Source organism: Pseudophryne corroboree, chromosome 4 (assembly GCF_028390025.1).
Source record: "Pseudophryne corroboree isolate aPseCor3 chromosome 4, aPseCor3.hap2, whole genome shotgun sequence".
Taxonomy (NCBI): Eukaryota; Metazoa; Chordata; class Amphibia; order Anura; family Myobatrachidae; genus Pseudophryne; species Pseudophryne corroboree.
This window is the reverse complement of record NC_086447.1, coordinates 20,514,452-20,539,872: the sequence shown is the minus strand read 5'-3', so window position 1 is coordinate 20,539,872 and position 25,421 is coordinate 20,514,452. Positions and strand designations below refer to the sequence as shown.

At 36.2% G+C, this 25,421-nt stretch overlaps 19 non-coding genes across 19 annotated transcripts; all 19 read left to right on the top strand.

Annotated features, from left to right (window-relative positions):
• The first annotated feature begins 813 nt into the window (after positions 1-813).
• TRNAS-CGA (transfer RNA serine (anticodon CGA)) lies at positions 814-895 on the top strand. The gene has a single exon. It is a non-coding gene; the product is annotated as a tRNA-Ser (tRNA).
• A 1,231-nt stretch (positions 896-2,126) lies between these two features.
• TRNAS-CGA (transfer RNA serine (anticodon CGA)) lies at positions 2,127-2,208 on the top strand. Its single transcript has one exon. It is a non-coding gene; the product is annotated as a tRNA-Ser (tRNA).
• A 1,232-nt stretch (positions 2,209-3,440) lies between these two features.
• TRNAS-CGA (transfer RNA serine (anticodon CGA)) lies at positions 3,441-3,522 on the top strand. The gene has a single exon. It is a non-coding gene; the product is annotated as a tRNA-Ser (tRNA).
• A 1,231-nt stretch (positions 3,523-4,753) lies between these two features.
• Positions 4,754-4,835, top strand: TRNAS-CGA (transfer RNA serine (anticodon CGA)). Its single transcript has one exon. It is a non-coding gene; the product is annotated as a tRNA-Ser (tRNA).
• Positions 4,836-6,066: 1,231 nt separating this feature from the next.
• Positions 6,067-6,148, top strand: TRNAS-CGA (transfer RNA serine (anticodon CGA)). The gene has a single exon. It is a non-coding gene; the product is annotated as a tRNA-Ser (tRNA).
• Positions 6,149-7,380: 1,232 nt separating this feature from the next.
• On the top strand, positions 7,381-7,468 carry TRNAS-CGA (transfer RNA serine (anticodon CGA)). Its single transcript has one exon. It is a non-coding gene; the product is annotated as a tRNA-Ser (tRNA).
• Positions 7,469-8,693: 1,225 nt separating this feature from the next.
• On the top strand, positions 8,694-8,775 carry TRNAS-CGA (transfer RNA serine (anticodon CGA)). Its single transcript has one exon. It is a non-coding gene; the product is annotated as a tRNA-Ser (tRNA).
• Positions 8,776-10,006: 1,231 nt separating this feature from the next.
• On the top strand, positions 10,007-10,088 carry TRNAS-CGA (transfer RNA serine (anticodon CGA)). The gene has a single exon. It is a non-coding gene; the product is annotated as a tRNA-Ser (tRNA).
• A 1,230-nt stretch (positions 10,089-11,318) lies between these two features.
• Positions 11,319-11,406, top strand: TRNAS-CGA (transfer RNA serine (anticodon CGA)). Its single transcript has one exon. It is a non-coding gene; the product is annotated as a tRNA-Ser (tRNA).
• Positions 11,407-12,631: 1,225 nt separating this feature from the next.
• TRNAS-CGA (transfer RNA serine (anticodon CGA)) lies at positions 12,632-12,719 on the top strand. Its single transcript has one exon. It is a non-coding gene; the product is annotated as a tRNA-Ser (tRNA).
• Positions 12,720-13,944: 1,225 nt separating this feature from the next.
• On the top strand, positions 13,945-14,026 carry TRNAS-CGA (transfer RNA serine (anticodon CGA)). The gene has a single exon. It is a non-coding gene; the product is annotated as a tRNA-Ser (tRNA).
• A 1,231-nt stretch (positions 14,027-15,257) lies between these two features.
• TRNAS-CGA (transfer RNA serine (anticodon CGA)) lies at positions 15,258-15,339 on the top strand. Its single transcript has one exon. It is a non-coding gene; the product is annotated as a tRNA-Ser (tRNA).
• A 1,231-nt stretch (positions 15,340-16,570) lies between these two features.
• TRNAS-CGA (transfer RNA serine (anticodon CGA)) lies at positions 16,571-16,652 on the top strand. The gene has a single exon. It is a non-coding gene; the product is annotated as a tRNA-Ser (tRNA).
• A 1,231-nt stretch (positions 16,653-17,883) lies between these two features.
• On the top strand, positions 17,884-17,965 carry TRNAS-CGA (transfer RNA serine (anticodon CGA)). The gene has a single exon. It is a non-coding gene; the product is annotated as a tRNA-Ser (tRNA).
• Positions 17,966-19,196: 1,231 nt separating this feature from the next.
• On the top strand, positions 19,197-19,278 carry TRNAS-CGA (transfer RNA serine (anticodon CGA)). The gene has a single exon. It is a non-coding gene; the product is annotated as a tRNA-Ser (tRNA).
• Positions 19,279-20,509: 1,231 nt separating this feature from the next.
• On the top strand, positions 20,510-20,591 carry TRNAS-CGA (transfer RNA serine (anticodon CGA)). Its single transcript has one exon. It is a non-coding gene; the product is annotated as a tRNA-Ser (tRNA).
• Positions 20,592-21,822: 1,231 nt separating this feature from the next.
• On the top strand, positions 21,823-21,904 carry TRNAS-CGA (transfer RNA serine (anticodon CGA)). The gene has a single exon. It is a non-coding gene; the product is annotated as a tRNA-Ser (tRNA).
• A 1,231-nt stretch (positions 21,905-23,135) lies between these two features.
• Positions 23,136-23,221, top strand: TRNAS-CGA (transfer RNA serine (anticodon CGA)). The gene has a single exon. It is a non-coding gene; the product is annotated as a tRNA-Ser (tRNA).
• Positions 23,222-24,448: 1,227 nt separating this feature from the next.
• On the top strand, positions 24,449-24,530 carry TRNAS-CGA (transfer RNA serine (anticodon CGA)). The gene has a single exon. It is a non-coding gene; the product is annotated as a tRNA-Ser (tRNA).
• Positions 24,531-25,421: the final 891 nt, after the last annotated feature.

The window sequence follows — 25,421 nt, the reverse complement described above, 5'->3', positions numbered from 1 at the left end:
AAAATAATTGTCTGTGCATACTCTCATGTAGCACAATTATCTTCACTAGCTCAAAAGGGCCGCTCATTGTCCAAAATGGATTGTCAAATCAGAGCAAACAATGGAATATCCCCATCATTCCTTGAACACTTGATTAGTTTACAAAACAAGCAAAATTCAAAAGAGTGTAGAAGGTTTGATAGGCTCAAGCATCTCTAATCTTGATCTAAGTTTGGCTACACTAAAAAATCTATTGAAAGTGCTTTCCAAACTAGCTCTGCAGCCAGTTGATCGTATTTGCACAAATATAAGTCAAACTATTAGTGATATTTTCCAAATGATTAAACATGACAATTTGTGTGATAAAGCAACACAGGAATAAGTAGTTGAATCTCTTTTGTGTAGTGAAATCATTTTTCATTTTGCTTGGAAAGTTGATAATGTTTAAAATTAACACTCAATCATTTTAATTGCACGTAATATCACAGGTGTACAATCGTGGAATCCTTCGATATCTCAGCTGGTAGAGAGGAGGACTGTAAAGGAGATTGGTACAGAAATCCTAAGGTCGCTGCTTCATTTCCGGCTCGAAGGATGCCGCTTTTGATAAACTTAGATGTCAGTACTGACATTTTATAAACCCAAAACTATACCAAGTATAAAGCATTCTCCAAGTTATATTTTAAAAATCATTAACGCAGGCCACTGTGGTCAGGATTAACTTCCCATTTAAATCATCTCTGATACAATATTACTTCAGTCATCCTCACAGCCTGAAATGAAGTAGCTCAACCCATAGAGAAACTTTTGTGAAAACATCACATTGCATGAGAGGTAGTCGTGGCCGAGTGGTTAAGGCGATGGACTCGAAATCCATTGGGGTCTCCCCGCGCAGGTTCAAATCCTGCCGACTACGACCACATGGTTGTTTAATTTTTCAGAAAATTTGCTAAAAGCTTGAAACCAGTGATGTTCAGGGTGAGTCAGGCACTGGCACATCAAAATCTTTAGGATGCCTGCCTGTTCTCTCTTTCTCTATCCCCCATTCTCCTCCTCTCCTTGAGACTGAGCCCAGGAATCTCAGCAGCCATACTAAGTAGCATTTATTAATTACAAATGCATCTTGAATGTCAAATTTGTAAGAAAGTTTTGTACATTTAGCAAAATATCAAATTCATTTGAAAGAAAATGATGTCCACTCAAAGTAAAAAGAGCTTTGGTTATTTTCAATGCACAACATTTTACTTTCAAATCGTGTCAGATGACTTTCAGTGCTAATTATTATATCATTAACCTCTCCTTTATTAAAAATTGTGCTTTAATGCAAAAAAAGAAAAATAATTGTCTGTGCATACTCTCATGTAGCACAATTATCTTCACTAGCTCAAAAGGGCCGCTCATTGTCCAAAATGGATTGTCAAATCAGAGCAAACAATGGAATATCCCCATCATTCCTTGAACACTTGATTAGTTTACAAAACAAGCAAAATTCAAAAGAGTGTAGAAGGTTTGATAGGCTCAAGCATCTCTAATCTTGATGTAAGTTTGGCTACACTAAAAAATCTATTGAAAGTGCTTTCCAAACTAGCTCTGCAGCCAGTTGATCGTATTTGCACAAATATAAGTCAAACTATTAGTGATATTTTCCAAATGATTAAACATGACAATTTGTGTGATAAAGCAACACAGGAATAAGTAGTTGAATCTCTTTTGTGTAGTGAAATCATTTTTCATTTTGCTTGGAAAGTTGATAATGTTTAAAATTAACACTCAATCATTTTAATTGCACGTAATATCACAGGTGTACAATCGTGGAATCCTTCGATATCTCAGCTGGTAGAGAGGAGGACTGTAAAGGAGATTGGTACAGAAATCCTAAGGTCGCTGCTTCATTTCCGGCTCGAAGGATGCCGCTTTTGATAAACTTAGATGTCAGAACTGACATTTTATAAACCCAAAACTATACCAAGTATAAAGCATTCTCCAAGTTATATTTTAAAAATCATTAACGCAGGCCACTGTGGTCAGGATTAACTTCCCATTTAAATCATCTCTGATACAATATTACTTCAGTCATCCTCACAGCCTGAAATGAAGTAGCTCAACCCATAGAGAAACTTTTGTGAAAACATCACATTGCATGAGAGGTAGTCGTGGCCGAGTGGTTAAGGCGATGGACTCGAAATCCATTGGGGTCTCCCCGCGCAGGTTCAAATCCTGCCGACTACGACCACATGGTTGTTTAATTTTTCAGAAAATTTGCTAAAAGCTTGAAACCAGTGATGTTCAGGGTGAGTCAGGCACTGGCACATCAAAATCTTTAGGATGCCTGCCTGTTCTCTCTTTCTCTATCCCCCATTCTCCTCCTCTCCTTGAGACTGAGCCCAGGAATCTCAGCAGCCATACTAAGTAGCATTTATTAATTACAAATGCATCTTGAATGTCAAATTTGTAAGAAAGTTTTGTACATTTAGCAAAATATCAAATTCATTTGAAAGAAAATGATGTCCACTCAAAGTAAAAAGAGCTTTGGTTATTTTCAATGCACAACATTTTACTTTCAAATCGTGTCAGATGACTTTCAGTGCTAATTATTATATCATTAACCTCTCCTTTATTAAAAATTGTGCTTTAATGCAAAAAAAGAAAAATAATTGTCTGTGCATACTCTCATGTAGCACAATTATCTTCACTAGCTCAAAAGGGCCGCTCATTGTCCAAAATGGATTGTCAAATCAGAGCAAACAATGGAATATCCCCATCATTCCTTGAACACTTGATTAGTTTACAAAACAAGCAAAATTCAAAAGAGTGTAGAAGGTTTGATAGGCTCAAGCATCTCTAATCTTGATGTAAGTTTGGCTACACTAAAAAATCTATTGAAAGTGCTTTCCAAACTAGCTCTGCAGCCAGTTGATCGTATTTGCACAAATATAAGTCAAACTATTAGTGATATTTTCCAAATGATTAAACATGACAATTTGTGTGATAAAGCAACACAGGAATAAGTAGTTGAATCTCTTTTGTGTAGTGAAATCATTTTTCATTTTGCTTGGAAAGTTGATAATGTTTAAAATTAACACTCAATCATTTTAATTGCACGTAATATCACAGGTGTACAATCGTGGAATCCTTCGATATCTCAGCTGGTAGAGAGGAGGACTGTAAAGGAGATTGGTACAGAAATCCTAAGGTCGCAGCTTCATTTCCGGCTCGAAGGATGACGCTTTTGATAAACTTAGATGTCAGTACTGACATTTTATAAACCCAAAACTATACCAAGTATAAAGCATTCTCCAAGTTATATTTTAAAAATCATTAACGCAGGTCACTGTGGTCAGGATTAACTTCCCATTTAAATCATCTCTGATACAATATTACTTCAGTCATCCTCACAGCCTGAAATGAAGTAGCTCAACCCATAGAGAAACTTTTGTGAAAACATCACAATGGCATGAGAGGTAGTCGTGGCCGAGTGGTTAAGGCGATGGACTCGAAATCCATTGGGGTCTCCCCGCGCAGGTTCAAATCCTGCCGACTACGACCACATGGTTGTTTAATTTTTCAGAAAATTTGCTAAAAGCTTGAAACCAGTGATGTTCAGGGTGAGTCAGGCACTGGCACATCAAAATCTTTAGGATGCCTGCCTGTTCTCTCTTTCTCTATCCCCCATTCTCCTCCTCTCCTTGAGACTGAGCCCAGGAATCTCAGCAGCCATACTAAGTAGCATTTATTAATTACAAATGCATTTTGAATGTCAAATTTGTAAGAAAGTTTTGTACATTTAGCAAAATATCAAATTCATTTGAAAGAAAATGATGTCCACTCAAAGTAAAAAGAGCTTTGGTTACTTTCAATGCACAACATTTTACTTTCAAATCATGTCAGATGACTTTCAGTGCTAATTATTATATCATTAACCTCTCCTTTATTAAAAATTGTGCTTTAATGCAAAAAAAGAAAAATAATTGTCTGTGCATACTCTCATGTAACACAATTATCTTCACTAGCTCAAAAGGGCCGCTCATTGTCCAAAATGGATTGTCAAATCAGAGCAAACAATGGAATATCCCCATCATTCCTTGAACACTTGATTAGTTTACAAAACAAGCAAAATTCAAAAGAGTGTAGAAGGTTTGATAGGCTCAAGCATCTCTAATCTTGATGTAAGTTTGGCTACACTAAAAAATCTATTGAAAGTGCTTTCCAAACTAGCTCTGCAGCCAGTTGAACGTATTTGCACAAATATAAGTCAAACTATTAGTGATATTTTCCAAATGATTAAACATGACAATTTGTGTGATAAAGCAACACAGGAATAAGTAGTTGAATCTCTTTTGTGTAGTCAAATCATTTTTCATTTTGCTTGGAAAGTTGATAATGTTTAAAATTAACACTCAATCATTTTAATTGCACGTAATATCACAGGTGTACAATCGTGGAATCCTTCGATATCTCAGCTGGTAGAGCGGAGGACTGTAAAGGAGATTGGTACAGAAATCCTAAGGTTGCTGCTTCATTTCCGGCTCGAAGGATGCCGCTTTTGACAAACTTAGATGTCAGTACTGACATTTTATAAACCCAAAACTATACCAAGTATAAAGCATTCTCCAAGTTATATTTTAAAAATCATTAACGCAGGCCACTGTGGTCAGGATTAACTTCCCATTTAAATCATCTCTGATACAATATTACTTCAGTCATCCTCACAGCCTGAAATTAAGTAGCTCAACCCATAGAGAAACTTTTGTGAAAACATCACATTGCATGAGAGGTAGTCGTGGCCGAGTGGTTAAGGCGATGGACTCGAAATCCATTGGGGTCTCCCTGCGCAGGTTCAAATCCTGCCGACTACGACCACATGGTTGTTTAATTTTTCAGAAAATTTGCTAAAAGCTTGAAACCAGTGATGTTCAGGGTGAGTCAGGCACTGGCACATCAAAATCTTTAGGATGCCTGCCTGTTCTCTCTTTCTCTATCCCCCATTCTCCTCCTCTCCTTGAGACTGAGCCCAGGAATCTCAGCAGCCATACTAAGTAGCATTTATTAATTACAAATACATTTTGAATTTCAAATTTGTAAGAAAGATTTGTACATTTAGCAAAATATCAAATTCATTTGAAAGAAAATGATGTCCACTCAAAGTAAAAAGAGCTTTGGTTACTTTCAATGCACAACATTTTACTTTCAAATCGTGTCAGATGACTTTCAGTGCTAATTATTATATCATTAACCTCTCCTTTATTAAAAATTGTGCTTTAATGCAAAAAAAGAAAAATAATTGTCTGTGCATACTCTCATGTAGCACAATTATCTTCACTAGCTCAAAAGGGCCGCTCATTGTCCAAAATGGATTGTCAAATCAGAGCAAACAATGGAATATCCCCATCATTCCTTGAACACTTGATTAGTTTACAAAACAAGCAAAATTCAAAAGAGTGTAGAAGGTTTGATAGGCTCAAGCATCTCTAATCTTGATCTAAGTTTGGCTACACTAAAAAATCTATTGAAAGTGCTTTCCAAACTAGCTCTGCAGCCAGTTGATCGTATTTGCACAAATATAAGTCAAACTATTAGTGATATTTTCCAAATGATTAAACATGACAATTTGTGTGATAAAGCAACACAGGAATAAGTAGTTGAATCTCTTTTGTGTAGTGAAATCATTGTTCATTTTGCTTGGAAAGTTGATAATGTTTAAAATTAACACTCAATCATTTTAATTGCACGTAATATCACAGGTGTACAATCGTGGAATCCTTCGATATCTCAGCTGGTAGAGAGGAGGACTGTAAAGGAGATTGGTACAGAAATCCTAAGGTCGCTGCTTCATTTCCGGCTCGAAGGATGCCGCTTTTGATAAACTTAGATGTCAGTACTGACATTTTATAAACCCAAAACTATACCAAGTATAAAGCATTCTCCAAGTTATATTTTAAAAATCATTAACGCAGGCCACTGTGGTCAGGATTAACTTCCCATTTAAATCATCTCTGATACAATATTACTTCAGTCATCCTCACAGCCTGAAATTAAGTAGCTCAACCCATAGAGAAACTTTTGTGAAAACATCACATTGCATGAGAGGTAGTCGTGGCCGAGTGGTTAAGGTGATGGACTCGAAATCCATTGGGGTCTCCCCGCGCAGGTTCAAATCCTGCCGACTACGACCACGTGGTTGTTTAATTTTTCAGAAAATTTGCTAAAAGCTTGAAACCAGTGATGTTCAGGGTGAGTCATGCACTGGCACATCAAAATCTTTAGGATGCCTGCCTGTTCTCTCTTTCTCTATCCCCCATTCTCCTCCTCTCCTTGAGACTGAGCCCAGGAATCTCAGCAGCCATACTAAGTAGCATTTATTAATTACAAATGCATTTTGAATGTCAAATTTGTAAGAAAGTTTTGTACATTTAGCAAAATATCAAATTCATTTGAAAGAAAATGATGTCCACTCAAAGTAAAAAGAGCTTTGGTTACTTTCAATGCACAACATTTTACTTTCAAATCATGTCAGATGACTTTCAGTGCTAATTATTATATCATTAACCTCTCCTTTATTAAAAATTGTGCTTTAATGCAAAAAAAAGAAAAATAATTGTCTGTGCATACTCTCATGTAACACAATTATCTTCACTAGCTCAAAAGGGCCGCTCATTGTCCAAAATGGATTGTCAAATCAGAGCAAACAATGGAATATCCCCATCATTCCTTGAACACTTGATTAGTTTACAAAACAAGCAAAATTCAAAAGAGTGTAGAAGGTTTGATAGGCTTAAGCATCTCTAATCTTGATGTAAGTTTGGCTACACTAAAAAATCTATTGAAAGTGCTTTCCAAACTAGCTCTGCAGCCAGTTGATCGTATTTGCACAAATATAAGTCAAACTATTAGTGATATTTTCCAAATGATTAAACATGACAATTTGTGTGATAAAGCAACACAGGAATAAGTAGTTGAATCTCTTTTGTGTAGTCAAATCATTTTTCATTTTGCTTGGAAAGTTGATAATGTTTAAAATTAACACTCAATCATTTTAATTGCACGTAATATCACAGGTGTACAATCGTGGAATCCTTCGATATCTCAGCTGGTAGAGCGGAGGACTGTAAAGGAGATTGGTACAGAAATCCTAAGGTCGCTGCTTCATTTCCGGCTCGAAGGATGCCGCTTTTGATAAACTTAGATGTCAGTACTGACATTTTATAAACCCAAAACTATACCAAGTATAAAGCATTCTCCAAGTTATATTTTAAAAATCATTAACGCAGGCCACTGTGGTCAGGATTAACTTCCCATTTAAATCATCTCTGATACAATATTACTTCAGTCATCCTCACAGCCTGAAATTAAGTAGCTCAACCCATAGAGAAACTTTTGTGAAAACATCACATTGCATGAGAGGTAGTCGTGGCCGAGTGGTTAAGGTGATGGACTCGAAATCCATTGGGGTCTCCCCGCGCAGGTTCAAATCCTGCCGACTCTGACCACATGGTTGTTTAATTTATCAGAAAATTTGCTAAAAGCTTGAAACCAGTGATGTTCAGGGTGAGTCAGGCACTGGCACATCAAAATCTTTAGGATGCCTGCCTGTTCTCTCTTTCTCTATCCCCCATTCTCCTCCTCTCCTTGAGACTGAGCCCAGGAATCTCAGCAGCCATACTAAGTAGCATTTATTAATTACAAATGCATTTTGAATGTCAAATTTGTAAGAAAGTTTTGTACATTTAGCAAAATATCAAATTCATTTGAAAGAAAATGATGTCCACTCAAAGTAAAAAGAGCTTTGGTTACTTTCAATGCACAACATTTTACTTTCAAATCGTGTCAGATGACTTTCAGTGCTAATTATTATATCATTAACCTCTCCTTTATTAAAAATTGTGCTTTAATGCAAAAAAAGAAAAATAATTGTCTGTGCATACTCTCATGTAACACAATTATCTTCACCAGCTCAAAAGGGCCACTCATTGTCCAAAATGGATTGTCAAATCAGAGCAAACAATGGAATATCCCCATCATTCCTTGAACACTTGATTAGTTTACAAAACAAGCAAAATTCAAAAGAGTGTAGAAGGTTTGATAGGCTCAAGCATCTCTAATCTTGATGTAAGTTTGGCTACACTAAAAAATCTATTGAAAGTGCTTTCCAAACTAGCTCTGCAGCCAGTTGAACGTATTTGCACAAATATAAGTCAAACTATTAGTGATATTTTCCAAATGATTAAACATGACAATTTGTGTGATAAAGCAACACAGGAATAAGTAGTTGAATCTCTTTTGTGTAGTCAAATCATTTTTCATTTTGCTTGGAAAGTTGATAATGTTTAAAATTAACACTCAATCATTTTAATTGCACGTAATATCACAGGTGTACAATCGTGGAATCCTTCGATATCTCAGCTGGTAGAGCGGAGGACTGTAAAGGAGATTGGTACAGAAATCCTAAGGTTGCTGCTTCATTTCCGGCTCGAAGGATGCCGCTTTTGACAAACTTAGATGTCAGTACTGACATTTTATAAACCCAAAACTATACCAAGTATAAAGCATTCTCCAAGTTATATTTTAAAAATCATTAACGCAGGCCACTGTGGTCAGGATTAACTTCCCATTTAAATCATCTCTGATACAATATTACTTCAGTCATCCTCACAGCCTGAAATTAAGTAGCTCAACCCATAGAGAAACTTTTGTGAAAACATCACATTGCATGAGAGGTAGTCGTGGCCGAGTGGTTAAGGCGATGGACTCGAAATCCATTGGGGTCTCCCTGCGCAGGTTCAAATCCTGCCGACTACGACCACATGGTTGTTTAATTTTTCAGAAAATTTGCTAAAAGCTTGAAACCAGTGATGTTCAGGGTGAGTCAGGCACTGGCACATCAAAATCTTTAGGATGCCTGCCTGTTCTCTCTTTCTCTATCCCCCATTCTCCTCCTCTCCTTGAGACTGAGCCCAGGAATCTCAGCAGCCATACTAAGTAGCATTTATTAATTACAAATGCATTTTGAATGTCAAATTTGTAAGAAAGTTTTGTACATTTAGCAAAATATCAAATTCATTTGAAAGAAAATGATGTCCACTCAAAGTAAAAAGAGCTTTGGTTACTTTCAATGCACAACATTTTACTTTCAAATCGTGTCAGATGACTTTCAGTGCTAATTATTATATCATTAACCTCTCCTTTATTAAAAATTGTGCTTTAATGCAAAAAAAGAAAAATAATTGTCTGTGCATACTCTCATGTAGCACAATTATCTTCACTAGCTCAAAAGGGCCGCTCATTGTCCAAAATGGATTGTCAAATCAGAGCAAACAATGGAATATCCCCATCATTCCTTGAACACTTGATTAGTTTACAAAACAAGCAAAATTCAAAAGAGTGTAGAAGGTTTGATAGGCTCAAGCATCTCTAATCTTGATGTAAGTTTGGCTACACTAAAAAATCTATTGAAAGTGCTTTCCAAACTAGCTCTGCAGCCAGTTGATCGTATTTGCACAAATATAAGTTAAACTATTAGTGATATTTTCCAAATGATTAAACATGACAATTTGTGTGATAAAGCAACACAGGAATAAGTAGTTGAATCTCTTTTGTGTAGTCAAATCATTTTTCATTTTGCTTGGAAAGTTGATAATGTTTAAAATTAACACTCAATCATTTTAATTGCACGTAATATCACAGGTGTACAATCGTGGAATCCTTCGATATCTCAGCTGGTAGAGCGGAGGACTGTAAAGGAGATTGGTACAGAAATCCTAAGGTTGCTGCTTCATTTCCGGCTCGAAGGATGCCTCTTTTGACAAACTTAGATGTCAGTACTGACATTTTATAAACCCAAAACTATACCAAGTATAAAGCATTCTCCAAGTTATATTTTAAAAATCATTAACGCAGGCCACTGTGGTCAGGATTAACTTCCCATTTAAATCATCTCTGATACAATATTACTTCAGTCATCCTCACAGCCTGAAATGAAGTAGCTCAACCCATAGAGAAACTTTTGTGAAAACATCACATTGCATGAGAGGTAGTCGTGGCCGAGTGGTTAAGGCGATGGACTCGAAATCCATTGGGGTCTCCCTGCGCAGGTTCAAATCCTGCCGACTACGACCACATGGTTGTTTAATTTTTCAGAAAATTTGCTAAAAGCTTGAAACCAGTGATGTTCAGGGTGAGTCAGGCACTGGCACATCAAAATCTTTAGGATGCCTGCCTGTTCTCTCTTTCTCTATCCCCCATTCTCCTCCTCTCCTTGAGACTGAGCCCAGGAATCTCAGCAGCCATACTAAGTAGCATTTATTAATTACAAATGCATTTTGAATGTCAAATTTGTAAGAAAGTTTTGTACATTTAGCAAAATATCAAATTCATTTGAAAGAAAATGATGTCCACTCAAAGTAAAAAGAGCTTTGGTTACTTTCAATGCACAACATTTTACTTTCAAATCGTGTCAGATGACTTTCAGTGCTAATTATTATATCATTAACCTCTCCTTTATTAAAAATTGTGCTTTAATGCAAAAAAGAAAAATAATTGTCTGTGCATACTCTCATGTAGCACAATTATCTTCACTAGCTCAAAAGGGCCGCTCATTGTCCAAAATGGATTGTCAAATCAGAGCAAACAATGGAATATCCCCATCATTCCTTGAACACTTGATTAGTTTACAAAACAAGCAAAATTCAAAAGAGTGTAGAAGGTTTGATAGGCTCAAGCATCTCTAATCTTGATGTAAGTTTGGCTACACTAAAAAATCTATTGAAAGTGCTTTCCAAACTAGCTCTGCAGCCAGTTGATCGTATTTGCACAAATATAAGTCAAACTATTAGTGATATTTTCCAAATGATTAAACATGACAATTTGTGTGATAAAGCAACACAGGAATAAGTAGTTGAATCTCTTTTGTGTAGTGAAATCATTTTTTATTTTGCTTGGAAAGTTGATAATGTTTAAAATTAACACTCAATCATTTTAATTGCACGTAATATCACAGGTGTACAATCGTGGAATCCTTCGATATCTCAGCTGGTAGAGCGGAGGACTGTAAAGGAGATTGGTACAGAAATCCTAAGGTCGCTGCTTCATTTCCGGCTCGAAGGATGCCGCTTTTGATAAACTTAGATGTCAGTACTGACATTTTATAAACCCAAAACTATACCAAGTATAAAGCATTCTCCAAGTTATATTTTAAAAATCATTAACGCAGGCCACTGTGGTCAGGATTAACTTCCCATTTAAATCATCTCTGATACAATATTACTTCAGTCATCCTCACAGCCTGAAATTAAGTAGCTCAACCCATAGAGAAACTTTTGTGAAAACATCACATTGCATGAGAGGTAGTCGTGGCCGAGTGGTTAAGGTGATGGACTCGAAATCCATTGGGGTCTCCCCGCGCAGGTTCAAATCCTGCCGACTCTGACCACATGGTTGTTTAATTTATCAGAAAATTTGCTAAAAGCTTGAAACCAGTGATGTTCAGGGTGAGTCAGGCACTGGCACATCAAAATCTTTAGGATGCCTGCCTGTTCTCTCTTTCTCTATCCCCCATTCTCCTCCTCTTCTTGAGACTGAGCCCAGGAATCTCAGCAGCCATACTAAGTAGCATTTATTAATTACAAATGCATTTTGAATGTCAAATTTGTAAGAAAGTTTTGTACATTTAGCAAAATATCAAATTCATTTGAAAGAAAATGATGTCCACTCAAAGTAAAAAGAGCTTTGGTTACTTTCAATGCACAACATTTTACTTTCAAATCGTGTCAGATGACTTTCAGTGCTAATTATTATATCATTAACCTCTCCTTTATTAAAAATTGTGCTTTAATGCAAAAAAAGAAAAATAATTGTCTGTGCATACTCTCATGTAGCACAATTATCTTCACTAGCTCAAAAGGGCCGCTCATTGTCCAAAATGGATTGTCAAATCAGAGCAAACAATGGAATATCCCCATCATTCCTTGAACACTTGATTAGTTTACAAAACAAGCAAAATTCAAAAGAGTGTAGAAGGTTTGATAGGCTCAAGCATCTCTAATCTTGATGTAAGTTTGGCTACACTAAAAAATCTATTGAAAGTGCTTTCCAAACTAGCTCTGCAGCCAGTTGATCGTATTTGCACAAATATAAGTCAAACTATTAGTGATATTTTCCAAATGATTAAACATGACAATTTGTGTGATAAAGCAACACAGGAATAAGTAGTTGAATCTCTTTTGTGTAGTGAAATCATTTTTCATTTTGCTTGGAAAGTTGATAATGTTTAAAATTAACACTCAATCATTTTAATTGCACGTAATATCACAGGTGTACAATCGTGGAATCCTTCGATATCTCAGCTGGTAGAGCGGAGGACTGTAAAGGAGATTGGTACAGAAATCCTAAGGTCGCTGCTTCATTTCCGGCTCGAAGGATGCCGCTTTTGATAAACTTAGATGTCAGTACTGACATTTTATAAACCCAAAACTATACCAAGTATAAAGCATTCTCCAAGTTATATTTTAAAAATCATTAACGCAGGCCACTGTGGTCAGGATTAACTTCCCATTTAAATCATCTCTGATACAATATTACTTCAGTCATCCTCACAGCCTGAAATTAAGTAGCTCAACCCATAGAGAAACTTTTGTGAAAACATCACATTGCATGAGAGGTAGTCGTGGCCGAGTGGTTAAGGTGATGGACTCGAAATCCATTGGGGTCTACCCGCGCAGGTTCAAATCCTGCCGACTCTGACCACATGGTTGTTTAATTTATCAGAAAATTTGCTAAAAGCTTGAAACCAGTGATGTTCAGGGTGAGTCAGGCACTGGCACATCAAAATCTTTAGGATGCCTGCCTGTTCTCTCTTTCTCTATCCCCCATTCTCCTCCTCTCCTTGAGACTGAGCCCAGGAATCTCAGCAGCCATACTAAGTAGCATTTATTAATTACAAATGCATTTTGAATGTCAAATTTGTAAGAAAGTTTTGTACATTTAGCAAAATATCAAATTCATTTGAAAGAAAATGATGTCCACTCAAAGTAAAAAGAGCTTTGGTTACTTTCAATGCACAACATTTTACTTTCAAATCGTGTCAGATGACTTTCAGTGCTAATTATTATATCATTAACCTCTCCTTTATTAAAAATTGTGCTTTAATGCAAAAAAAGAAAAATAATTGTCTGTGCATACTCTCATGTAACACAATTATCTTCACTAGCTCAAAAGGGCCGCTCATTGTCCAAAATGGATTGTCAAATCAGAGCAAACAATGGAATATCCCCATCATTCCTTGAACACTTGATTAGTTTACAAAACAAGCAAAATTCAAAAGAGTGTAGAAGGTTTGATAGGCTCAAGCATCTCTAATCTTGATGTAAGTTTGGCTACACTAAAAAATCTATTGAAAGTGCTTTCCAAACTAGCTCTGCAGCCAGTTGAACGTATTTGCACAAATATAAGTCAAACTATTAGTGATATTTTCCAAATGATTAAACATGACAATTTGTGTGATAAAGCAACACAGGAATAAGTAGTTGAATCTCTTTTGTGTAGTCAAATCATTTTTCATTTTGCTTGGAAAGTTGATAATGTTTAAAATTAACACTCAATCATTTTAATTGCACGTAATATCACAGGTGTACAATCGTGGAATCCTTCGATATCTCAGCTGGTAGAGCGGAGGACTGTAAAGGAGATTGGTACAGAAATCCTAAGGTTGCTGCTTCATTTCCGGCTCGAAGGATGCCGCTTTTGACAAACTTAGATGTCAGTACTGACATTTTATAAACCCAAAACTATACCAAGTATAAAGCATTCTCCAAGTTATATTTTAAAAATCATTAACGCAGGCCACTGTGGTCAGGATTAACTTCCCATTTAAATCATCTCTGATACAATATTACTTCAGTCATCCTCACAGCCTGAAATTAAGTAGCTCAACCCATAGAGAAACTTTTGTGAAAACATCACATTGCATGAGAGGTAGTCGTGGCCGAGTGGTTAAGGCGATGGACTCGAAATCCATTGGGGTCTCCCTGCGCAGGTTCAAATCCTGCCGACTACGACCACATGGTTGTTTAATTTTTCAGAAAATTTGCTAAAAGCTTGAAACCAGTGATGTTCAGGGTGAGTCAGGCACTGGCACATCAAAATCTTTAGGATGCCTGCCTGTTCTCTCTTTCGCTATCCCCCATTCTCCTCCTCTCCTTGAGACTGAGCCCAGGAATCTCAGCAGCCATACTAAGTAGCATTTATTAATTACAAATGCATTTTGAATGTCAAATTTGTAAGAAAGTTTTGTACATTTAGCAAAATATCAAATTCATTTGAAAGAAAATGATGTCCACTCAAAGTAAAAAGAGCTTTGGTTACTTTAAATGCACAACATTTTACTTTCAAATCGTGTCAGATGACTTTCAGTGCTAATTATTATATCATTAACCTCTCCTTTATTAAAAATTGTGCTTTAATGCAAAAAAAGAAAAATAATTGTCTGTGCATACTCTCATGTAGCACAATTATCTTCACTAGCTCAAAAGGGCCGCTCATTGTCCAAAATGGATTGTCAAATCAGAGCAAACAATGGAATATCCCCATCATTCCTTGAACACTTGATTAGTTTACAAAACAAGCAAAATTCAAAAGAGTGTAGAAGGTTTGATAGGCTCAAGCATCTCTAATCTTGATCTAAGTTTGGCTACACTAAAAAATCTATTGAAAGTGCTTTCCAAACTAGCTCTGCAGCCAGTTGATCGTATTTGCACAAATATAAGTCAAACTATTAGTGATATTTTCCAAATGATTAAACATGACAATTTGTGTGATAAAGCAAAACAGGAATAAGTAGTTGAATCTCTTTTGTGTAGTCAAATCATTTTTCATTTTGCTTGGAAAGTTGATAATGTTTAAAATTAACACTCAATCATTTTAATTGCACGTAATATCACAGGTGTACAATCGTGGAATCCTTCGATATCTCAGCTGGTAGAGCGGAGGACTGTAAAGGAGATTGGTACAGAAATCCTAAGGTCGCTGCTTCATTTCCGGCTCGAAGGATGACGCTTTTGATAAACTTAGATGTCAGTACTGACATTTTATAAACCCAAAACTATACCAAGTATAAAGCATTCTCCAAGTTATATTTTAAAAATCATTAACGCAGGCCACTGTGGTCAGGATTAACTTCCCATTTAAATCATCTCTGATACAATATTACTTCAGTCATCCTCACAGCCTGAAATGAAGTAGCTCAACCCATAGAGAAACTTTTGTGAAAACATCACATTGCATGAGAGGTAGTCGTGGCCGAGTGGTTAAGGCGATGGACTCGAAATCCATTGGGGTCTCCCCGCGCAGGTTCAAATCCTGCCGACTACGACCACATGGTTGTTTAATTTTTCAGAAAATTTGCTAAAAGCTTGAAACCAGTGATGTTCAGGGTGAGTCAGGCACTGGCACATCAAAATCTTTAGGATGCCTGCCTGTTCTCTCTTTCTCTATCCCCCATTCTCCTCCTCTCCTTGAGACTGAGCCCAGGAATCTCAGCAGCCATACTAAGTAGCATTTATTAATTACAAATGCATTTTGAATGTCAAATTTGTAAGAAAGTTTTGTACATTTAGCAAAATATCAAATTCATTTGAAAGAAAATGATGTCCACTCAAAGTAAAAAGAGCTTTGGTTACTTTAAATGCACAACATTTTACTTTCAAATCGTGTCAGATGACTTTCAGTGCTAATTATTATATCATTAACCTCTCATTTATTAAAAATTGTGCTTTAATGCAAAAAAAGAAAAATAATTGTCTGTGCATACTCTCATGTAGCACAATTATCTTCACTAGCTCAAAAGGGCCGCTCATTGTCCAAAATGGATTGTCAAATCAGAGCAAACAATGGAATATCCCCATCATTCCTTGAACACTTGATTAGTTTACAAAACAAGCAAAATTCAAAAGAGTGTAGAAGGTTTGATAGGCTCAAGCATCTCTAATCTTGATGTAAGTTTGGCTACACTAAAAAATCTATTGAAAGTGCTTTCCAAACTAGCTCTGCAGCCAGTTGATCGTATTTGCACAAATATAAGTCAAACTATTAGTGATATTTTCCAAATGATTAAACATGACAATTTGTGTGATAAAGCAAAACAGGAATAAGTAGTTGAATCTCTTTTGTGTAGTCAAATCATTTTTCATTTTGCTTGGAAAGTTGATAATGTTTAAAATTAACACTCAATCATTTTAATTGCACGTAATATCACAGGTGTACAATCGTGGAATCCTTCGATATCTCAGCTGGTAGAGCGGAGGACTGTAAAGGAGATTGGTACAGAAATCCAAAGGTCGCTGCTTCATTTCCGGCTCGAAGGATGACGCTTTTGATAAACTTAGATGTCAGTACTGACATTTTATAAACCCAAAACTATACCAAGTATAAAGCATTCTCCAAGTTATATTTTAAAAATCATTAACGCAGGCCACTGTGGTCAGGATTAACTTCCCATTTAAATCATCTCTGATACAATATTACTTCAGTCATCCTCACAGCCTGAAATGAAGTAGCTCAACCCATAGAGAAACTTTTGTGAAAACATCACATTGCATGAGAGGTAGTCGTGGCCGAGTGGTTAAGGTGATGGACTCGAAATCCATTGGGGTCTCCCCGCGCAGTTTCAAATCCTGCCGACTACGACCACATGGTTGTTTAATTTTTCAGAAAATTTGCTAAAAGCTTGAAACCAGTGATGTTCAGGGTGAGTCAGGCACTGGCACATCAAAATCTTTAGGATGCCTGCCTGTTCTCTCTTTCTCTATCCCCCATTCTCCTCCTCTCCTTGAGACTGAGCCCAGGAATCTCAGCAGCCATACTAAGTAGCATTTATTAATTACAAATGCATTTTGAATGTCAAATTTGTAAGAAAGTTTTGTACATTTAGCAAAATATCAAATTCATTTGAAAGAAAATGATGTCCACTCAAAGTAAAAAGAGCTTTGGTTACTTTCAATGCACAACATTTTACTTTCAAATCGTGTCAGATGACTTTCAGTGCTAATTATTATATCATTAACCTCTCCTTTATTAAAAATTGTGCTTTAATGCAAAAAAAGAAAAATAATTGTCTGTGCATACTCTCATGTAGCACAATTATCTTCACTAGCTCAAAAGGGCCGCTCATTGTCCAAAATGGATTGTCAAATCAGAGCAAACAATGGAATATCCCCATCATTCCTTGAACACTTGATTAGTTTACAAAACAAGCAAAATTCAAAAGAGTGTAGAAGGTTTGATAGGCTCAAGCATCTCTAATCTTGATCTAAGTTTGGCTACACTAAAAAATCTATTGAAAGTGCTTTCCAAACTAGCTCTGCAGCCAGTTGATCGTATTTGCACAAATATAAGTCAAACTATTAGTGATATTTTCCAAATGATTAAACATGACAATTTGTGTGATAAAGCAACACAGGAATAAGTAGTTGAATCTCTTTTGTGTAGTGAAATCATTTTTCATTTTGCTTGGAAAGTTGATAATGTTTAAAATTAACACTCAATCATTTTAATTGCACGTAATATCACAGGTGTACAATCGTGGAATCCTTCGATATCTCAGCTGGTAGAGAGGAGGACTGTAAAGGAGATTGGTACAGAAATCCTAAGGTCGCTGCTTCATTTCCGGCTCGAAGGATGCCGCTTTTGATAAACTTAGATGTCAGTACTGACATTTTATAAACCCAAAACTATACCAAGTATAAAGCATTCTCCAAGTTATATTTTAAAAATCATTAACGCAGGCCACTGTGGTCAGGATTAACTTCCCATTTAAATCATCTCTGATACAATATTACTTCAGTCATCCTCACAGCCTGAAATGAAGTAGCTCAACCCATAGAGAAACTTTTGTGAAAACATTACATTGCATGAGAGGTAGTCGTGGCCGAGTGGTTAAGGCGATGGACTCGAAATCCATTGGGGTCTTCCCGCGCAGGTTCAAATCCTGCCGACTACGACCACATGGTTGTTTAATTTTTCAGAAAATTTGCTAAAAGCTTGAAACCAGTGATGTTCAGGGTGAGTCAGGCACTGGCACATCAAAATCTTTAGGATGCCTGCCTGTTCTCTCTTTCTCTATCCCCCATTCTCCTCCTCTCCTTGAGACTGAGCCCAGGAATCTCAGCAGCCATACTAAGTAGCATTTATTAATTACAAATGCATTTTGAATGTCAAATTTGTAAGAAAGTTTTGTACATTTAGCAAAATATCAAATTCATTTGAAAGAAAATGATGTCCACTCAAAGTAAAAAGAGCTTTGGTTACTTTCAATGCACAACATTTTACTTTCAAATCGTGTCAGATGACTTTCAGTGCTAATTATTATATCATTAACCTCTCCTTTATTAAAAATTGTGCTTTAATGCAAAAAAAGAAAAATAATTGTCTGTGCATACTCTCATGTAGCACAATTATCTTCACTAGCTCAAAAGGGCCGCTCATTGTCCAAAATGGATTGTCAAATCAGAGCAAACAATGGAATATCCCCATCATTCCTTGAACACTTGATTAGTTTACAAAACAAGCAAAATTCAAAAGAGTGTAGAAGGTTTGATAGGCTCAAGCATCTCTAATCTTGATGTAAGTTTGGCTACACTAAAAAATCTATTGAAAGTGCTTTCCAAACTAGCTCTGCAGCCAGTTGATCGTATTTGCACAAATATAAGTCAAACTATTAGTGATATTTTCCAAATGATTAAACATGACAATTTGTGTGATAAAGCAAAACAGGAATAAGTAGTTGAATCTCTTTTGTGTAGTCAAATCATTTTTCATTTTGCTTGGAAAGTTGATAATGTTTAAAATTAACACTCAATCATTTTAATTGCACGTAATATCACAGGTGTACAATCGTGGAATCCTTCGATATCTCAGCTGGTAGAGCGGAGGACTGTAAAGGAGATTGGTACAGAAATCCTAAGGTCGCTGCTTCATTTCCGGCTCGAAGGATGACGCTTTTGATAAACTTAGATGTCAGTACTGACATTTTATAAACCCAAAACTATACCAAGTATAAAGCATTCTCCAAGTTATATTTTAAAAATCATTAACGCAGGCCACTGTGGTCAGGATTAACTTCCCATTTAAATCATCTCTGATACAATATTACTTCAGTCATCCTCACAGCCTGAAATGAAGTAGCTCAACCCATAGAGAAACTTTTGTGAAAACATCACATTGCATGAGAGGTAGTCGTGGCCGAGTGGTTAAGGTGATGGACTCGAAATCCATTGGGGTCTCCCCGCGCAGGTTCAAATCTTGCTGACTACGACCACATGGTTGTTTAATTTTTAAGAAAATTTGCTAAAAGCTTGAAACCAGTGATGTTCAGGGTGAGTCAGGCACTGGCACATCAAAATCTTTAGGATGCCTGCCTGTTCTCTCTTTCTCTATCCCCCATTCTCCTCCTCTCCTTGAGACTGAGCCCAGGAATCTCAGCAGCCATACTAAGTAGCATTTATTAATTACAAATGCATTTTGAATGTCAAATTTGTAAGAAAGTTTTGTACATTTAGCAAAATATCAAATTCATTTGAAAGAAAATGATGTCCACTCAAAGTAAAAAGAGCTTTGGTTACTTTCAATGCACAACATTTTACTTTCAAATCGTGTCAGATGACTTTCAGTGCTAATTATTATATCATTAACCTCTCCTTTATTAAAAATTGTGCTTTAATGAAAAAAAAGAAAAATAATTGTCTGTGCATACTCTCATGTAGCACAATTATCTTCACTAGCTCAAAAGGGCCGCTCATTGTCCAAAATGGATTGTCAAATCAGAGCAAACAATGGAATATCCCCATCATTCCTTGAACACTTGATTAGTTTACAAAACAAGCAAAATTTTAAAGAGTGTAGAAGGTTTGATAGGCTCAAGCATCTCTAATCTTGATGTAAGTTTGGCTACAGTAAAAAATCTATTGAAAGTGCTTTCCAAACTAGCTCTCTAGCCAGTTGATAGTAATTGCACAAATATAAGTCAAACTTTTAGTGATATTTTCCAAATGATTAAACATGACAATTTGTGTGATAAAGCAACACAGGAATAAGTAGTTGAATCTCTTTTGTGTAGTCAAATCATTTTTCATTTTGCTTGGAAAGTTGATAATGTTTAAAATTAACACTCAATCATTTTAATTGCACGTAATATCACAGGTGTACAATCGTGGAATCCTTCGATATCTCAGCTGGTAGAGCGGAGGACTGTAAAGGAGATTGGTACAGAAATCCTAAGGTCGCTGCTTCATTTCCGGCTCAAAGGATGCCGCTTTTGATAAACTTAGATGTCAGTACTGACATTTTATAAACCCAAAACTATACCAAGTATAAAGCATTCTCCAAGTTATATTTTAAAAATCATTAACGCAGGCCACTGTGGTCAGGATTAACTTCCCATTTAAATCATCTCTGATACAATATTACTTCAGTCATCCTCACAGCCTGAAATTAAGTAGCTCAACCCATAGAGAAACTTTTGTGAAAACATCACATTGCCTGAGAGGTAGTCGTGGCCGAGTGGTTAAGGTGATGGACTCGAAATCCATTGGGGTCTCCCCGCGCAGGTTCAAATCCTGCCGACTACGACCACATGGTTGTTTAATTTTTAAGAAAATTTGCTAAAAGCTTGAAACCAGTGATGTTCAGGGTGAGTCAGGCACTGGCACATCAAAATCTTTAGGATGCCTGCCTGTTCTCTCTTTCTCTATCCGTCATTCTCCTCCTCTCCTTGAGACTGAGCCCAGGAATCTCAGCAGCCATACTAAGTAGCATTGATTAATTACAAATGCATTTTGAATGTCAAATTTGTAAGAAAGTTTTGTACATTCAGCAAAATATCAAATTCATTTGAAAGAAAATGATGTCCACTCAAAGTAAAAAGAGCTTTGGTTACTTTCAATGCACAACATTTTACTTTCAAATCGTGTCAGATGACTTTCAGTGCTAATTATTATATCATTAACCTCTCCTTTATTAAAAATTGCGCTTTAATGCAAAAAAAGAAAAATAATTGTCTATGCATACTCTCATGTAGCACAATTATCTTCACTAGCTCAAAAGGGCCGTTTATTGTCCAAAATGGATTGTCAAATCAGAGCAAACAATGGAATATCCCCATCATTCCTTGAACACTTGATTAGTTTACAAAACAAGCAAAATTCAAAAGAGTGTAGAAGGTTTGATAGGCTCAAGCATCTCTAATCTTGATGTAAGTTTGGCTACACTAAAAAATCTATTGAAAGTGCTTTCCAAACTAGCTCTGCAGCCAGTTGATCGTATTTGCACAAATATAAGTCAAACTATTAGTGATATTTTCCAAATGATTAAACATGACAATTTGTGTGATAAAGCAACACAGGAATAAGTAGTTGAATCTCTTTTGTGTAGTGAAATCATTTTTCATTTTGCTTGGAAAGTTGATAATGTTTAAAATTAACACTCAATCATTTTAATAGCACGTAATATCACAGGTGTACAATCGTGGAATCCTTCGATATCTCAGCTGGTAGAGAGGAGGACTGTAAAGGAGATTGGTACAGAAATCCTAAGGTCGCTGCTTCATTTCCGGCTCGAAGGATGCCGCTTTTGATAAACTTAGATGTCAGTACTGACATTTTATAAACCCAAAACTATACCAAGTATAAAGCATTCTCCAAGTTATATTTTAAAAATCATTAACGCAGGCCACTGTGGTCAGGATTAACTTCCCATTTAAATCATCTCTGATACAATATTACTTCAGTCATCCTCACAGCCTGAAATGAAGTAGCTCAACCCATAGAGAAACTTTTGTGAAAACATCACATTGCATGAGAGGTAGTCGTGGCCGAGTGGTTAAGGCGATGGACTCGAAATCCATTGGGGTCTCCCCGCGCAGGTTCAAATCCTGCCGACTACGACCACATGGTTGTTTAATTTATCAGAAAATTTGCTAAAAGCTTGAAACCAGTGATGTTCAGGGTGAGTCAGGCACTGGCACATCAAAATCTTTAGGATGCCTGCCTGTTCTCTCTTTCTCTATCCCCCATTCTCCTCCTCTCCTTGAGACTGAGCCCAGGAATCTCAGCAGCCATACTAAGTAGCATTTATTAATTACAAATGCATCTTGAATGTCAAATTTGTAAAAAAGTTTTGTACATTTAGCAAAATATCAAATTAATTTGAAAGAAAATGATGTCCACTCAAAGTAAAAAGAGCTTTGGTTACTTTCAATGCACAACATTTTACTTTCAAATCGTGTCAGATGACTTTCAGTGCTAATTATTATATCATTAACCTCTCCTTTATTAAAAATTGTGCTTTAATGCAAAAAAAGAAAAATAATTGTCTGTGCATACTCTCATGTAGCACAATTATCTTCACTAGCTCAAAAGGGCCGCTGATTGTCCAAAATGGATTGTCAAATCAGAGCAAACAATGGAATATCCCCATCATTCCTTGAACACTTGATTAGTTTACAAAACAAGCAAAATTCAAAAGAGTGTAGAAGGTTTGATAGGCTCAAGCATCTCTAATCTTGATCTAAGTTTGGCTACACTAAAAAATCTATTGAAAGTGCTTTCCAAACTATCTCTGCAGCCAGTTGATCGTATTTGCACAAATATAAGTCAAACTATTAGTGATATTTTCCAAATGATTAAACATGACAATTTGTGTGATAAAGCAACACAGGAATAAGTAGTTGAATCTCTTTTGTGTAGTGAAATCATTTTTCATTTTGCTTGGAAAGTTGATAATGTTTAAAATTAACACTCAATCATTTTAATTGCACGTAATATCACAGGTGTACAATCGTGGAATCCTTCGATATCTCAGCTGGTAGAGCGGAGGACTGTAAAGGAGATTGGTACAGAAATCCTAAGGTCGCTGCTTCATTTTCGGCTCGAAGGATGCCGCTTTTGATAAACTTAGATGTCAGTACTGACATTTTATAAACCCAAAACTATACCAAGTATAAAGCATTCTCCAAGTTATATTTTAAAAATCATTAACGCAGGCCACTGTGGTCAGGATTAACTTCCCATTTAAATCATCTCTGATACAATATTACTTCAGTCATCCTCAAAGCCTGAAATGAAGTAGCTCAACCCATAGAGAAACTTTTGTGAAAACATCACATTGCATGAGAGGTAGTCGTGGCCGAGTGGTTAAGGCGACGGACTCGAAATCCATTGGGGTCTCCCCGCGCAGGTTCAAATCCTGCCGACTAGGACCACATGGTTGTTTAATTTTTCAGAAAATTTGCTAAAAGCTTGAAACCAGTGATGTTCAGGGTGAGTCAGGCACTGGCACATCAAAATCTTTAGGATGCCTGCCTGTTCTCTCTTTCTCTATCCCCCATTCTCCTCCTCTCCTTGAGACTGAGCCCAGGAATCTCAGCAGCCATACTAAGTAGCATTTATTAATTACAAATGCATTTTGAATGTCAAATTTGTAAGAACGTTTTGTACATTTAGCAAAATATCAAATTCATTTGAAAGAAAATGATGTCCACTCAAAGTAAAAAGAGCTTTGGTTACTTTCAATGCACAACATTTTACTTTCAAATCGTGTCAGATGACTTTAAGTGCTAATTATTATATCATTAACCTCTCCTTTATTAAAAATTGTGCTTTAATGCAAAAAAAGAAAAATAATTGTCTGTGCATACTCTCATGTAGCACAATTATCTTCACTAGCTCAAAAGGGCCGCTCATTGTCCAAAATGGATTGTCAAATCAGAGCAAACAATGGAATATCCCCATCATTCCTTGAACACTTGATTAGTTTACAAAACAAGCAAAATTCAAAAGAGTGTAGAAGGTTTGATAGGCTCAAGCATCTCTAATCTTGATGTAAGTTTGGCTACACTAAAAAATCTATTGAAAGTGCTTTCCAAACTAGCTCTGCAGCCAGTTGATCGTATTTGCACAAATATAAGTCAAACTATTAGTGATATTTTCCAAATGATTAAACATGACAATTTGTGTGATAAAGCAACACAGGAATAAGTAGTTGAATCTCTTTTGTGTAGTGAAATCATTTTTCATTTTGCTTGGAAAGTTGATAATGTTTAAAATTAACACTCAATCATTTTAATAGCACGTAATATCACAGGTGTACAATCGTGGAATCCTTCGATATCTCAGCTGGTAGAGAGGAGGACTGTAAAGGAGATTGGTACAGAAATCCTAAGGTCGCTGCTTCATTTCCGGCTCGAAGGATGCCGCTTTTGATAAACTTAGATGTCAGTACTGACATTTTATAAACCCAAAACTATACCAAGTATAAAGCATTCTCCAAGTTATATTTTAAAAATCATTAACGCAGGCCACTGTGGTCAGGATTAACTTCCCATTTAAATCATCTCTGATACAATATTACTTCAGTCATCCTCACAGCCTGAAATGAAGTAGCTCAACCCATAGAGAAACTTTTGTGAAAACATCACATTGCATGAGAGGTAGTCGTGGCCGAGTGGTTAAGGCGATGGACTCGAAATCCATTGGGGTCTCCCCGCGCAGGTTCAAATCCTGCCGACTACGACCACATGGTTGTTTAATTTATCAGAAAATTTGCTAAAAGCTTGAAACCAGTGATGTTCAGGGTGAGTCAGGCACTGGCACATCAAAATCTTTAGGATGCCTGCCTGTTCTCTCTTTCTCTATCCCCCATTCTCCTCCTCTCCTTGAGACTGAGCCCAGGAATCTCAGCAGCCATACTAAGTAGCATTTATTAATTACAAATGCATCTTGAATGTCAAATTTGTAAAAAAGTTTTGTACATTTAGCAAAATATCAAATTAATTTGAAAGAAAATGATGTCCACTCAAAGTAAAAAGAGCTTTGGTTACTTTCAATGCACAACATTTTACTTTCAAATCGTGTCAGATGACTTTCAGTGCTAATTATTATATCATTAACCTCTCCTTTATTAAAAATTGTGCTTTAATGCAAAAAAAGAAAAATAATTGTCTGTGCATACTCTCATGTAGCACAATTATCTTCACTAGCTCAAAAGGGCCGCTTATTGTCCAAAATGGATTGTCAAATCAGAGCAAACAATGGAATATCCCCATCATTCCTTGAACACTTGATTAGTTTACAAAACAAGCAAAATTCAAAAGAGTGTAGAAGGTTTGATAGGCTCAAGCATCTCTAATCTTGATCTAAGTTTGGCTACACTAAAAAATCTATTGAAAGTGCTTTCCAAACTAGCTCTGCAGCCAGTTGATCGTATTTGCACAAATATAAGTCAAACTATTAGTGATATTTTCCAAATGATTAAACATGACAATTTGTGTGATAAAGCAACACAGGAATAAGTAGTTGAATCTCTTTTGTGTAGTGAAATCATTTTTCATTTTGCTTGGAAAGTTGATAATGTTTAAAATTAACACTCAATCATTTTAATAGCACGTAATATCACAGGTGTAC